The sequence below is a fragment of the Phalacrocorax aristotelis genome, chromosome 4 (genome assembly GCF_949628215.1).
Source record: "Phalacrocorax aristotelis chromosome 4, bGulAri2.1, whole genome shotgun sequence".
Lineage (NCBI taxonomy): Eukaryota > Metazoa > Chordata > Aves > Suliformes > Phalacrocoracidae > Phalacrocorax > Phalacrocorax aristotelis.
In genome coordinates this window covers 80,065,997-80,081,710 of record NC_134279.1, presented here as the reverse complement: position 1 = coordinate 80,081,710, position 15,714 = coordinate 80,065,997, and the positions used below count along the sequence as shown (strand labels likewise).

Genomic DNA, 15,714 nt, shown 5'->3' with positions numbered 1-15,714 from the left:
TCTATGTCTACGGGACTGTTTGGGTTATTCAAGGCTCTGTGGGTTTCTCTGCAAAGAGCTACAAAATACATCTTACCCACTTTAACCTCCCCAGCCCTTCAGCCAAGTGCAATGAAGCACCCATGTTGTAGACATGGAAACACTAGAAAATGTATAACATTAGACTATGAAATATATGAATTTCTACCATAAGGTAGTTTTACTGTTTCTTGTTACGAGCTGTGCAGACATTTAATAAACCAAAGACAGAATGGAAGGAAAAGTACAATCTCTCCTCCAGCATGTTTGTTGTCTGTGAGATCATGGGACTTATCGAATGTAACGCATATACCCACACTATTGTATCGGTGCTTTTCATAACAAAAGAGCAGAGACAAAAAATAGTCAGAGAGAAGTGTGTAAAACCACCCTTTCTTTTCACTTAGGGCTTTATCCAGACCCAGTGAAAATCCAGTTAAATCACTGCAGTACAACATGCAGATTTAAAAATAGGAGAAGTGATTGGAAATCAGCGAGATCAGCAAAGCTACTTGAAACTCCATTTGCATTCTTTCATCAGACTGATAACATTTCAAGTTGCTTGTGTCCACACAAACAGCTAGTTCGATCGGTAGATAATGTCAAAGTCAAGCTCATGATTAGGGAGGAGATTCATGGTGCTCTGCCTTGCTTAAATCACTGAACCAAAATTCTCTTTCAAGCAGGAAGCAGGCCCAAACCCAAATTGCTTCTTTCAGCAATCATCTATCATGATAAAGAGAATTATCATGTAACTGAGAGCTTGAATTACTGGTACTGTATGTGCAAGGAAGTAAGGGTGAGACAGGGAGTATATTAAACTCCTTTAAGCTCTGCTCCAGCAAATCCATGCACTGTGCAAGTGCATTTTTGTCCATCTTTGTTCTCCCTGCTATTTTGCTCTCTGCTTCCAATTATTTCTACTATATGTAATAACATAAATGTTTAAATTATGATAATGTTTATGTATTCAAAATTATACTCAAGTTTCTGTTGGAACTGCTGCACATGTAGCAACAGGGGGTTATGGAAATATTACTGAAAAAAACTTTTGTTATGTTTACTTGTAATATTTAACAGGTTTTTTGTTGCTCCCCTTCTGCCCTTGAACTGGGTAGTTGCAATGGAATGGCAGAAAGATATAATTTAATCTAAAAAAGCATGCTATATTGAAACTAACTTCAAAGCTATGATTAAACGTACTTACAATAATTAGTTTCAAAGCATTCTAATTCCTAGCAGTGTTTGAAGAATTCAGCATCAAATGAAGTAAAATAAATTACACACCACTTTGTTCATTGAATAATCAATTTTCTTCTCCTAACTACCATTTATCAACAGAGCCTTTCACTAGAAAACTTCTCAGCTCTCCTTTAAATATACTCAGAACACACACTCCTCCTTCCCCCTCCCCTCCGCACCCAATGAGCTTGATTACAACATATTCATTGGATTATAATGTAAAAAACCTAATAGTTCACTTTGGATTAAGAGTTGAATCAAGAGAAAGGAAATGTTCAGTGCAGGCTCTGTAATGCTTTGCTTTAAGAACTCCTGTTAGTATTTATGAAAGAGGTGATACTGCATTTCCGAAATTCTGTTTTCTGATATTCTTAAGTAATACTAAATGGAGAAGCTTCATGCGCGGTCATTTCTTGTAGAGGAAACATGAAACTTTGTATTTGTCGTCACGCTTCGCACCAAGTCCACAGGTTAGTGTCTTGGGTGACTGAGGCAAAAAATACAGTATTTCTGTATCCACAAGTAATCTCACTGACATTAGTAAAAATATCTTATTTTTTAAATCATTTGATTATTATTATTTTGACCAGAGGACGGGAAGCGTCGTGTTATTTCCCTCCCAGCAACACATTTCATCAACAACAAGAAATTTTAGCTGAGAAATTGAAAGAAAATGAAAAATTTCTATCTGAAAGTGAGTGCAACACGAAAAGGGACTAGCTAGTGGTCATGTAGCCTGGCTTTTGTGCTTGTTCTATATTTCAAGTAGAACAAGACTGTAAGTGTACTTAAAATTACTTCTGGACTAGAAATTATTAGCAGTACAAGTGATGCCTATCACCCCCTTGGAAGTACAAGAGTGAGCTGAAATTGGGCCCTCTGTAGAACTGGGAGAATCCAGCACACAGGAAATCCTTGATGCCACTGGGACATTGAAAAGTATGCCAGGAGCAAAGAAAAAAAATAGGGAGAGAATTTTGGTTGTTCCTAGGAAGTGTAAAGTTATCCATTTCCTGTAACGGGATTTAAGTTCCTAGTGTCTTCTGAGTTTATGCTGAATTATGTTGCCGCAAGTAAGACTACAGTACAGTCACACTTTCTAACTGCCCGTCCAGCACTTTAACGAGAAGACCCTTGTGCTCATTAGTCTTCCTCTCTTAGAATCAAAATAATTTATTAGTTTATTCTACTGGCGTTTGCAGCATCTCGTGGTGGTCCGTACAGCTTGAACACCTGGGATCAAAAAAGGAGACTCACTGCTTCTTCCTTCTCCACTTTGACTGTTGTTCGTAAGAGAATTGGAGCAAGCATATTTTCTGTCATTTATTTCTTCGTACCTTTTTTTTTTTTCTATTGGTATATGTATATTGATGTCACAGTTCGTATTGGGCCTGTCTCAATGTAGAGTTTACGTACTGTCCATACACATACGCATGAGCAATATGGCTAACTATTCCTAGACCTATTCACTTGAATAACAGAATTTGAAAGGGGTATTTTGTAAGGGTGATATAGTTTAAGTAAGTGTTTACAGTACTAGGCCGTCTGCTGAGATGCTATAGTAATACTCGAAATGAGAAAAAACCCACAAGATTAATTTAACAGTAATTTTGAGAAACGATATAACTTATTTATTGCTAAGGACCGTAACGTATCAAAATGAGCTTGCTTGCACTTTTAAATGTTAATCTTAAGCCCCTGGGAAACTGGAGACAATTTTAAAACAAGTTTCCTCATTAATTTTCCATTTATAATGAGTAGTGTGCAAACACATTTAAAAACCCTCGGGAATAGTTTGTCATAAATTAGTCTCTTTGTGACGTAATATTTCATTTAGGTAAAGTAACGAGTAAGCAGACATTTTGGATACATATATCATAATCTAAATACAGGTATCTTGGTAATTGCATTTTTATTACCAGGTATAAACAGGAGAGATAAATAGAAGTAACAGGGCAATTCTGACACAGACCACTGATGCTTTGGAAATTAAAAACGGACGGAAGTGCTCTGCCTGTAGTCTGGATCGCTTACTGTCCTTCTGTGTTGGTTATCCAATGTGGTTTATTTATTAAAGAAATCCCAGCAATAAAATGTATAGTTTACTCGCTCTTCAGTGATGACGTGTACTATTAGAGCTCTATTTTCTTATAAAATTGCAATAAAATTAGCAGACCTAGTTATTGATTGGGTATTTTAATTATTGTAACGCTTTATAGGTAAAATATGGCATTGAATGTATGAGAAGAAAAGCACTCTGTTAAAGTTGTTCCTATTTTGCTTTGAAAGCTCTAGTTTCAGTTCGTTTCTGTTCAGGAAATGTAGACCTATACTTGGCTATTCCATGGCCAAACTGAGCAGGTTTCACTTTTGTTTGGATTTTGTACTTCCTGTATAGAAAATACATCCTGTTCTGCTTGTACTGAATTACCAGACCTAAGCGTGTGTGTGCGCGCGTATATATATCGCAGCCTTTGCACATGGAGGCTGCTGCTTCTGTATTCCCAGCTCTGCAAGAAGCCTGTAGGACTAGACTCCTGCATTTACTTTTATCTTTCCCGCCCCCCACCGTAATTCAATATGCCAAATGAATGGCATAGCTTCTTTGGAAAACATTTTCTAATAAGATTCCTACGACTTTGTGAAAACATAGAACAGCACAGGCAACAGGAGGTGCCTGGGAAAAAAATACATCCATAGAACAGGCGTGGAGTGATGGTTCCCTAGAACGCTTTCCCAGCTTGTGCTAAATCACAGCTTGTAAAGTAAGATGAGATTGAAAACGAAAAGACATTTGTTAAAAAGTTAGCGGAAAAGTTTTATTTCTAGTACTTCCGTGTGCGGATATTAAAAACCTGTATCTAATGCGCACAGTTCTGAGCTGCTGCGGTTAACTGGCTACTGTTATTCTTTCTTTTTTTCTTTTTTTGCTAAGTAAATCCAAATGTGTATCAGGATGCATAAAACAATGTTTCCATTACTGTATTTCCAAGGTGGTCCCATACATGTGCTTTTCAAAACGGAGACATAGATTCATGCTGACTGAGTGTCGTATTTGGAAAGTTTAAGCAGATTCAGATTTGTTTTTCCTGAAGTTTCAAGTTTACTGTTAGCTTGACTTCTCAGTAGAAAACATTGAGAGACGTAGGTCAGGAAAATCCAGAGCTGTGCAATGAAAAGTAGTTTTGAATATTTTTACTCCCTTTGTTGCTTTTAACATATTCACATGATTTTTTTTCTGTTGCAAGAGTCCGTGGATGCCTTTCTTACATGAGGTTATCAAGCGGCATCACAAACAAGTTATAAAGAACTTAAAAAGGTAAAAGGAAAAATGAAAGGGAAAAAAAGCCAGATATTTTTTGATGTGTCTTATCTTGCTTTATGTAGAGATGTGTTTTCAAGGTTATAAGTTTACAAAACTGAACCCTCTGCTTTGCTATTGTATTTCTGCTTTTTGGTATTAAAGCTGATGTGAGCTGTGCCACTTAATGCTCCACTGGAAGGTGCTACATTGATCTTTTGTGGTAATTAGGATGGTGTGAGAGCATGCCTAGGAAAGGAAAGAAAAAATTCTTAGCTGCCGAAGCTGAGCCATTTGCGCTTGCTGGTGCGGCTGAAAGATATCCAGATACTCTTTACCGAAACAGACTTCTTGCTATGCCAGCTTTTATTGTGTCCACAGCACAAAATGGATGACTTCCCATCAGCGTGATAATCGGTGCCAAATGTTCTGTGTTTTCTAGATTTATGTGGAAAACTACATTTTTAAAAAACTACATTTAAAGAAAAAAAGATGTTCTCATCACCTGTATCACCTCGACTTCTTGCCTCCCCAGAAACTGGGGAGCGTATGAATTCCACTAGTTACCGCAGTCTGGGAGCTCTGGGCTCCCTGACATCTTGTCCCATAATTTTCCTCAGAGGTCAGGGGTGAATGCAGGTGAGGTGGGACACGGTCGGTGTATCAGTGACGTTAACACAGTCCCACAGGCTATTTAAATCTATATAAATTAGCACTTTCAACAGAAAACTGTGCTCAAGCCATGACAAATTATATTTTTTCTTGATATATTTTCTTGATATATTAATGAGCCTATATTGCATGAAATGAACCCTCAACATTTTTCTGCTCAAGATGTATAATATGTATTTATGAAAATGCTTTAACTTACTAAATATGCAAAGCTTTGGGCTCCTACCTCTACTATTCCCTTCTTTTCCTCCTGGTTTTGGTTTGTTGGTTTTTTTTCCCAAAGGGATAATATTTGGGACCGTATTGATTAATGTAGCTTTGACAGAAGGTTGAAAAACTTGTAGGCAGCTCTACTATAGCCCTTTTAACCTGCCCTTCCCCGGCCATCACTCACCTTGAGAATTTCAACACATATATTTTAAATCTGGCTGCTCCTTCAGCACAGTTGCTTCCTTCCACAGCTTCTTAACTCCCTCCAGATCCACTTACATGCTCCGACTGTTGCCTTTGGATGTTGGGAGGTGATGGTGGTGAGGCTCAGAGCACGGTCCTTGATTTGGGGCTGCTCTCATGGGCCTGGGGTACATTAAGCTGAGCCAAGAGACAAGAATTTAGTTTTGGGTGTGCCGCTGGGAAATACCAACCAGAGAGAAGGTGTTTGTTGTAAAACCTGGTCCAGTTTGACTTACAAAACAGTGGCCAATAGCTAATGATTCAAAGAAAGACAAACAGATAACTCTGTGTTCAGTGTTTTATTGATACAGTTTTCTTGTGCAGAAAAAAGAAATCAGGGACCGTCCTTGACTCCTTCCACAATGTTACACAAAAAAAATCATTGTTTTGGCCTACATAGGAGTATAAGAAAGGTATTGCCTAGATGAATGGGGCCAGTTTTTATGGGATTTATTTTTCCCTTTTCTGTTTCAAAGGCAAGTCCTGCTCGTCACTCTGCTGTTGAATTTTGCAGAAAGGAGGTCAGCTATTGCAGATCACAGATTAAAATCTAACAACACTGGAGCTGTTGAAGTCAAACTTGTGAAGATTAATAACCTGTGAAGGTTACAGGCCCCCTTGTTACTGAGAATAAGGTAGTTAACCTGCATGCCTGAATTTGTACCGCAGATCACAGAAACATAAATAAAATTACTTTCAGAGGTCATCTGATCCTAAAGGAAGAAGAGCTGAAAGAATGCATAATTATATGCGTGAAAAATGTATTCTATGGAGTATGAGCATATAGAGTCTCAACACTGACTGTCCTGTGTGTATGATAGCTTTGCCCTCAGGTCACTATTCATCTTTACCTTGGATATTTGCATAATCACCGAGACTCGAGGTATAGACACCTTTGACTAATGCAGGCTCTAGGGATAACAGCAAATGTCTTCGTCTATACCTAGAATATTGTGTTATGGCCCCTGTAACTCGTTGAACAGGCACGGTGAATGATGTGGGAAATCTGAAAAATATTGGGCTACAGATGATAGAGGGACATTAATAATTAAATGCTAAAATTAAATAATTATATTACAAGTTTAAAAAAAAATCCGGCGCAGCAATTCTTAATGATATCTTCCATGGATCATATAAGTCGATGAATTTCAAGTTCAACCATTTGTGCTAAACAAGGTTAAAATGGCTAAAAGACTGACTATATTTTAATGTGCTGTAAAGGAATTAAAAGCCTCCAGCAGCCCATAAAATACCATCCTTCGGTTCTGAACGCAATGCCCATTACCATGGAAAGATTTAGTCAGTCATAGGGCAATAACTAACTCTGTAGGGCTGCTGTAATTGCTAATGTAATTGTATAACTGAGGTTTACCCTGTTTTAATTCCACTGATTCCTAGGAAATAAACTTTATTCATTCCTTAAAGAGGTACTATATATTATGCTATTATATTTACTTCATTCATTTAATATACAGCTAAATTGTCTGATTACTAGTGACATATGGTATCCAGTATTTAGTTTATTGAAGGGAAAATGCCACATTCATTTCCTTTGCTTATCTACACATTTGGAAATAGTTGACAATAAGAAGTTATTATTTTAGATGTTTCATTCTACTGTAGCAGTTAAGCCCTTGACTGTCATGATTTTGCTGATACATGATGCAAAAATATGGTATTTTTATCATATTGCATGGTTTCAACACTCTCAGCTCACCAATGTGTTTATCCGTCCTCCCAATAGCAATCTAATGAGGTAAAACCCATCGGCAGCAATATAGCCCAAGTATTTGATTACCTCTATGCTGAAAGAGAATTCTTTTGTTGTTGAAATCAGTGTTCTTAGAATTGAATTTTAAGTCTTAGATTCAGTTGAGTTGCCATTTTCTGAGTGGGGTGGGTCGTGTTATCAAAGGGAGATCTACTGCTTGGTGTCCCAGCCGTTACATCCTTCACCAGTGAGGGAGGCGACTGCAGTGCTGTATGGAGAGGTTGCACAAATGTGTTTGCATCCTTCAGGTCTCCTAACTGCCTGCAGCTGAGAAACTACGTGTGGGGCGATGGGCTCCTCTTGGTGAAAGTCCAGAAAGGATAAGAAGAATTGCAGTAGCAGGGTGAACATAAAGGTGGAACTAGGCCTTCCGCCATCCTTCCTCTTCCTCCCCTCTGATCCCATCTTTTTCTCTCTCTGCCTTTGTGCAGAACATCATGGTTCCCTGTAGAAAGAGGAATGCTTTTCAATTCCAGTTCTTTCCAATGGTCTCTTTTTATCTTCAGAACCTGGCGTACTAGACAAGCAGAAAAGAAAGGAGTTTGCGTGCAAGTTTGTTAGGAGCAGCAGCAAGCGGGGAGAAGGCAGGCTTAAAAAGTGAGAAAAGTTGCTTTTGTGTTTTGTTTTTAATTTTTTTATTATCATTCTGAGCAGCAGCAGAAGCACTGCAGCTGTCAGGCACAGGAGGCAGCTATGGCATTGATATTCTTGCTTTCATGTTTCAGCAGTTATCTTTGCAACTCTAAATGACAGAACCTCTTTTTAATATCATTTAAAATAAAAGCTAGAACTCTGTAGACGTTGATGGGAGTCATGTGGGAAGTATTGCTACTTACCATGAAAATATGGCTTTGTTCATCTTAGGAGAAGAAATGGATGAGGTATTTTGGATGGGAAAAAATGGGGCTTATTTCCTTTTTTGTTATTAATGACTGTGATTTGATCAACATGTGGTCAGTTCTGGAATGGCAGGTCCTCTGCTCCCGATACAGCAGGCTTCATACAGAATGAAGCTTCATGTCAAGAGTAAAGGCGAAAATCAGGTATACTAAAGTGGGAAATGTGATAGCTGGGTGTTGGAACCTGTGGATGGTAAGTAGGGTGCACAGCACATGCATTTTCTTACAGTATGATGAGGATTGGAGCTGTGCCTTAAAACAGTCGAGAAAGGGTAAGTGCCAATGCTTGCTGTACCAGAAGCAGGAAGGCAGGAGTAAGAATTCTGTCAAGTGGTACTAAATTGAGAGTTAATGACCGTAAGGACATCTTAAAGGTGAGAAGAACAAAGAAGAAAAAGGCAAACTACACGTTTTAGAATCATGGATAAACAGAAGGACTTTGTGAAAGTAGTTACCATTTATTAGTCAGATACAAAAATAATGAATGAAATGAATGTTTATCACATGCAGAGTGTATGCTTGTGTCTATTGAGTAAGAAATGGGGAAGAATAACTTTCAGATAAATGGAATCTAAACCAGATTTTTTCATAATGTCAAAATAAAACTACAGTTGAGTGCATCCTCCTAAATCTAAGAGCAGAAGGAGAGTGGGAACAGAAGAATATGATTAATCTTTAACAGTAAACTTTTTTCTTGTCACTCTGAATGTCTTGAATCAAAGGCAACCATGCGTCAGATGTTGAGTTTGAACTAAATAAATGATAAAAATGCATGATTTGATGAAGTCAGTGAAAACTACTGATTACTGATATCCGGTCACACAAAAAGTCTCTCTTCACTCATCTTTATCACTGAATGGCTACCCCCTCCCCTGATTCTCTTAGCTAACTTTTGCAAATTAAAATTTAAAAAAATTACTTTGTTTTAAAAGAGAAAGGGAGGCGATGTTTTGGAATTACCTGCCTTTAAAAGTAGGGTAGGTCCCATGGACTAGGTACTGCATTGCTATAATTATGTTGAGGATTTTGCCTTTGAGGAACAGACTCAGAGCAGCCATTATCTCATTCCTGCCTGCAAACTGTAACATCAATATACAGTCACCTATTAGCATAGGATAAATTATTATTTCCATCAGAATATGAAGCACAGTAAAGCGCCACTGCGGAGTTGTGGATTCATCCAGGCAGTGTCAAAGAAATGCTAGGCTTGCAATCCTGTATTGCAGTGATTGAGGAATTGATCAGCTTTGCATATGAATCTCTTTGCATCTCCTCGATCTACTCCAGATGGGTGGCTTTTGCAGTGTGTTTCCTTCTTTAAAAAAAAAAAAAAAAGTGAGAAAGTCAGCAGGCAAGAGGTGAAGCCGCGGTCGTGTCTGTAACCCCTGCATGCAGTGTGATTTGTGTTTCTGGGGAGTCACACTGTCCTCGGTGCAATTGCACCAGGCAATGCTCTCAGACCAAACGCCATGAGACGAGGACGCCACCGAGCAAACACACTAGGAAAACAGAGAAATAAGCTGGCCCTTCTGATCTCCTTCAAGGATTGAACTGGGGTGTTATAAATCCCCCCCAGCAGCGCCGCCTCCAGCTCGGGGCTCCTCAGCACGGGAAGGACATGGGGCTGTTGGAGCAGGGCCAGAGGGGGCACAGAAATGCTCCGAGGGCTGGAGCCCCTCTGCTGCGAGGCCAGGCTGGGAGAGTTGGGGTGGTTCAGCCTGGGGAAGGGAAGGCTGCGGGGAGACCTTATTGCGGCCTCCCAGTGCTTAAAGGGGGGCTGTAGGGAGGATGGGGGGGACCTCTTGAGCACGGCCTGTTGTGACAGGACAAGGGGTGATGGTCTGAAACTAGAGGAGGGCAGATTTAGGCTGGATCTAAGGAAGAAATGTTTTACGGTGAGGATGGTGAAACCCTGGCCCAGGTTGCCCCGAGAGGTGGTCGATGCCCCATCCCTGGGAACATCCAAGGCCAGGCTGGACGGGGCTCTGAGCAACCTGATCTAGTTGAAGATGTCCCTGCTCACTGCAGGGGGTTGGGCTGGATGGCCTCTAAAGGTCCCTCCCGACCCAACCCATTCTGTGATTCTGCGAAGGCCAACAGGAGGTAAAGGTCTCTGAGTCAGAAATGTGTGTTTCTAAAATAGTGCCTGAAGATTTTAGCTTGGCTTCTTTATATCCTGCCAGACATGCTGAATGTGTAGCTTGTAACTGTATCTCATGCCACGACATGTTAAGGCTTATAAACAAAAACTGTGTTACATTTTTATGGGATAAAGATTTGTTTGGGGAGAAACATCCTTATTGCTGTCTCTCATAATGACCTCTGTCTTCCTGCGAGCCAGGAGAAATGTGAAGAAAAAAAGGATGAAAGTGCCCACCAACAAAATGCTTCCTGCAGAGTCTATGTAACAAAAATAAAACATAATTATAGGTGTGAATTGAAAGAAATTGAACACTGTCCTGCATGGAAAGGTCTGAAGCCCATCTGTGGTGCTAGAGCACATTAATTCCAGCCTCGTCCCTTTTCTTCTTTCTGCATTAGTGGTTACTTCAGAGAATCAGTGCCGAAAGCTGTTGGCCCAATAAATTATTTTTGTCTATTTCAAAGACAACACAGAATTATACTGCCTGTTTCTTGTCTCCAAATTCATGAAGATATACTTAGAAATACTGTTTTGCCCAAGAGGTTAACTGCATGCTGCGAGAATCTATATTCTTGCTGAAGTTGCCAGAAATTTGTTTTGCAAGAAGAAACTGTGCTGCAGCACATGCTCTTAGTTTTCTGTCTATCTTAGTGTGGAGAGTGAGCGAAGTCAGGAGGAATCCTCGGCCTTGCTTATAAAAGTGCATTGTGGAGGAAAAACTTAAAAATGTGGATGCCCCATGAAGCAGAGAACAGGTTTTGGGTACTACAGTAAAGAGCTTGATTATGGTGTGTATCTCTTCTGTTTTGTTAAATTGCTTTTACAGGATATTATTACCTTTACAGCTTATTGTGCATAAGAAAATTGGCTTCATGAATAGCATGCAGGGATCTGCCCTTTGGTTTTGGTGTAGCCTGAAGCATATGCCACAATATATAATATAATTTATGCAATTTAAAAATCTCTGCTACAATTTGCTGCATTCAGGGTCATTTATTCATATTTTTCCTCTTAGTAGCAGAGCTATAAAAGTCTATTGCAGCTTTTGTGATAGATGCCGTCTCTTTGCTAAACAACAGTGGGAACAGGGTAACAAAAAAATCTGTCTGTACATATGTATCAGGTGCCCTCTTAAAGTTTCGTGCAAATTTCTTAACTAAATAAAACCACAAGGAATGTAAAAAAGAGCTGTGCTATAGCTCTTCTGCACTGGAGCATGTTTCTTTCTACTTGTAAGGTAAGAGACCGTACGTAAATAGTATCTGTATTTCAATTGCTTTACGTGAATAAGGGGCGACGGGCACAAGCTGGAACACGGGAAGTTCCACCTGAACAGGAGGACAAACCCCTTCCCTGTGCGGGTGCCAGAGCAGGGGCACAGGCTGCCCAGAGAGGCTGTGGGGTCCCTTCCCTGGAGACATTCACCCCCCGCCTGGACGCGGCCCTGTGCCCCTGCTCTGGGGGTGCCTGCTCCCGCAGGGGGTGGGACGGGGTGAGCTCCAGAGGGCCCTTCCAGCCCCCGCCACTCTGGGATTCTGTGAATAAAAGAAGCCACCATGTCCAGTATGGGATAGGTAAATCTCTTCCTCCAACTTCTATAATTTGAAGGTCTTTCTTCTGAACTCTATGCTGTGGTGTGTGAAGAGGAAGTGGAGCATCACGGATTGAGTAGGAGGAGTGCGCGCCAAGGCAGGGTCCTCTCCTGTAATCAGTAATTATGGGGAGTCTGATTTCATGTTGGTATCAGCTTTTAATTTCCATTCACCAGGCATGTGCCTGCTGGCAGGATCGACTGGCAAAGCGCACTGTGCCTGGCCCAGCAGCCGCGGTGTCTCCTGCAGCCCTTGGGGTGCTGTCAGCCAACTGTAACATGGGGAATGGGGTGGCTTACAACGTGCAATGAGTTGTGATATCGTCTTGTAGGTGGCTATTCGCAGCTGTCTGTAGAATAAGCAGCTGTTATAAGCAGCTGTTTCAGGCATGGGAAGAGGCTGCCCAGAGAGGTGGGGGAGTCACCACCCCTGGCGGGGTTCAAACACCGTGCAGACGTGGCACCTGGGGACATGGTTTAGGAGGCCTGGGGGTGTTGGGTTGGTGGTTGGACTTGATGATCCCAGAGGTCTTTTCCAACCTTAAAGAAAATCCATTAATATCAAAATCTGAAGCTGCGGTGTCAGCGTGGTGTCTGCAGTGTGATGGCTCTGGCTTCACCACTTGGGAAGCTGCCTCCGGGAAAGAGAAATGTTGTTTCTCATGGCCAGCTTCAGGTAGTATAAAGGGATGTGGATGATGGATGGGTTTTCTTCAGCTGATACCCTCTATACTGTGACATTTATTTTAAGACAGATTTCTCTCCTAGGTAACGATTTCTGTTGTTATAATTTGGTTGAAGATTCATGTCTTAAATGGCGTGACGCTTGCTGAATCAGCTTGTGGAATGATAGATTTGAGTGTAACATTTCTGCTCTTACAGAGCTGTACGTGAAAAAAAAAACATGTTTGTTAGGATGGGAATTAGAATTCAAAATTATAACCCCCCTCCAAAAAAATGTATGTATGTATGTACATTGGATGTGTGAATGGGAAAGTAAAAGCATACATAAATGAAAAATATCTCTATTTATGATTTAGCATTTCATTTAGTATCTATATTTAGCACATTTATTCTGGTAGCTATTAAAGTTTCCATATATTTATCGGTGCATGAGGTTTTTTTAGTCTGTCTTTTAACTAGAGGTTGGGGGGGGGGGGGGATCACACCCAAAGGTCCCCAAGTGTTGAATTATTTTTAAATATAAGAAGGCAAAACCAGCCACTGTTAACTCCTATTTCACATGCATAATTCCTCTCTTTTCATAAACAAGATAATTATAATATTCTTTTTATTGTCTTCACTTCCCCTGCCCCGAGACAGAAAAAAACAAACTGTCAAGTTCTTCTTTTCCCATCTGCTTTTCAGTATCTCTCAGCCAGCTTTTTTACACCTCCAGGTATATTTATTTCATGTACCTTCACCACCCTCGATCTTTTATGCAGTAAGGTGGTCATTAGTGATGACTGGAGGATGAACATAGTTGCGCAGTGGAAATGAGCTCTTAGTTGTTGCTGTGGTCAAGTATAGTAGGGAAACCGAGGCAAAGGTTTCATCTGAATGTATTTAAGTAACACATAATACAGGAATGGGGACACGTGTCCACAACGTTATTTTAAAAACTCAAGCGGGTAGAAGCAGATTTGTAAATGAGAATTAGATATACTGAAGTTACTTGGTGGATCTGGCGCCTTGTTCAGGACACCACGTTTTTGATAGAAGAGAAGGCTAACTGGCATCATTACAATTTTGTTTACCATTTGTATTTGCAATTATAATTTGATCACACGTTCACAGTGTCATCATCCTCCATCACACTGTGCGTGTTCATGACTCTTGTCTTTCAGACTATAAGCACTCTAGGATAACACTATGGTACTCTCCTTTTCAACATGGGCATTTAAAGTACAATAGATATGAATCCACTGGGAGACAATTCTGTATTTTAGGAGACCTGAATTGTCCATCCCAGAGTTTCATGTTCTGTACCAGAGTTGCTTATTGCTAAGATTTTTATTGCTAGGTAGGTGCTTCTAGCCACCAAGGCATAAGTGTAACCATGCGTTCTGATACCGTAATAAATATGTTTATCTGAGATATCTCTATGTCCTTTCTGCAATCAGTAGGAGCAAGAGCTGGAATGTGCTTAGTGCACAGAGGGAGGGATGTCAAATTGTTAACAGCATCTTTCCCAGGAGCAGAAGAACAGGTGATTCACAGCTAAACTAAACCAGGAGAGAGAGAAGAAAATTTCAATATAAGCTGAATTTTCAGAGAGGGAGTGTCAAAGCTCTAGATCGTGAAATGCAAGGTTGCTTTGAAAACCTGACAGCATTTAAATCCTCCCTCCACATTATATTCTCCTACACTGTTTTGGTCCACAATTAAAATGTCATCTTGTGGGGTCTTTTCTTTGTTTATTTGTTTCAGAAATTCAAGGTGTTTGTTTCCAGCATCAATTCTTCCAAAGGAGGATCTTCAGTCCTGTGACTCACAGTGCTTTGGTTACTTGGTGTAAGCATCATTATTCAGCTGAAAACCATTGTATTTCTATCTCTTTTCTAAAGTGTAGCTGTTTTCTTTCTGTTAACCTTTTTTTCCCCTCATTCTCTCCATGTTTTTGATAAGCTGACCGAGAGGTTTGGCCCCTCCAGCCGCAGAGCACACGCGTCTGCCTGCTGGGTGAAAAGGGTTCGCTAGAGAAAGTGAGACAAGGCAGGGGGAAGGAAAGGAGGGTGGATAGATAAAAGAAATGTAGAAGGTTCAGTTAAATAAAGTGAGAAAAAAGGAAATGAGGAAGGAGAATAAAAGGAGGGGGAAGAGGTGAGAAGAATCCCACGCGAGTTGTGTGTAAATCTTAAGCTCCGACAGCTTTTTGTTTCAGTTATGGGGGGGGAATCATTACAAGAAATGTTGCTCAGAAGTAACCTTATTGGCACACGGAGAAGAAAGGCACTGTTGGGTCCTGCTTTTCCACAACAAGACTGCATAAAGATATGAAAAATATTTTAGAGTACAATGTCCCTGTGTAACAGAAAGCAGCACTGAGAACTGCCCAGATGAAAACCCAGAAAACAGTAGTACCCCAGGGACCATAGGTGGGAAAAAGCTTCCAGACAGCCCCAGCACCATATTACTAAGAAGTAATATTTACATTTAACTTCTAAAATAAATGCATTTTTGTGTATTTTGGGAGTGTGCATGCAGCAGAAGTTAGGAGTCTATATTATCTTGTGCACAATGGATGTTATTAATATATTGTACATCCTATAGTTATCAGGTCACCATATATTAAGCCTATAATTAGGTTATCCTATTTTTATATGTTTCTCTATGTATTAGAACTGTTATTTAGTGTATTGTTGCATATCACATTAAATTAAAGATCACTTTCCCCTTCACTATCTCAGTAGTTAAGGATTAATGAACAGTTTGAAATGATTTTTCCAAATTTAGGCTACCTTTACTTTAATTGGCACTGAATAATAGTAAATGCATGAGAGTCTTTGCACAATATGTTTCCTTAACAAAAAAAATGCTGCTTTGCTGTCATTGGTATAGACTGCAGTGCAGCACAAGTAAATTTTCCCAAGGTTTTTATTCGTTCTACCTTAGTGAATTATC

The 15,714-nt window shown here is 40.0% G+C and overlaps 1 protein-coding gene across 2 annotated transcripts in view; it reads left to right on the top strand.

Moving 5' to 3' along the window:
- Window positions 1–15,714, top strand: part of CTNNA2 (catenin alpha 2) — a 530,531-nt gene that overhangs the window by 230,450 nt on the left and 284,367 nt on the right. The gene's annotated exons all lie outside the window — the stretch shown is intronic.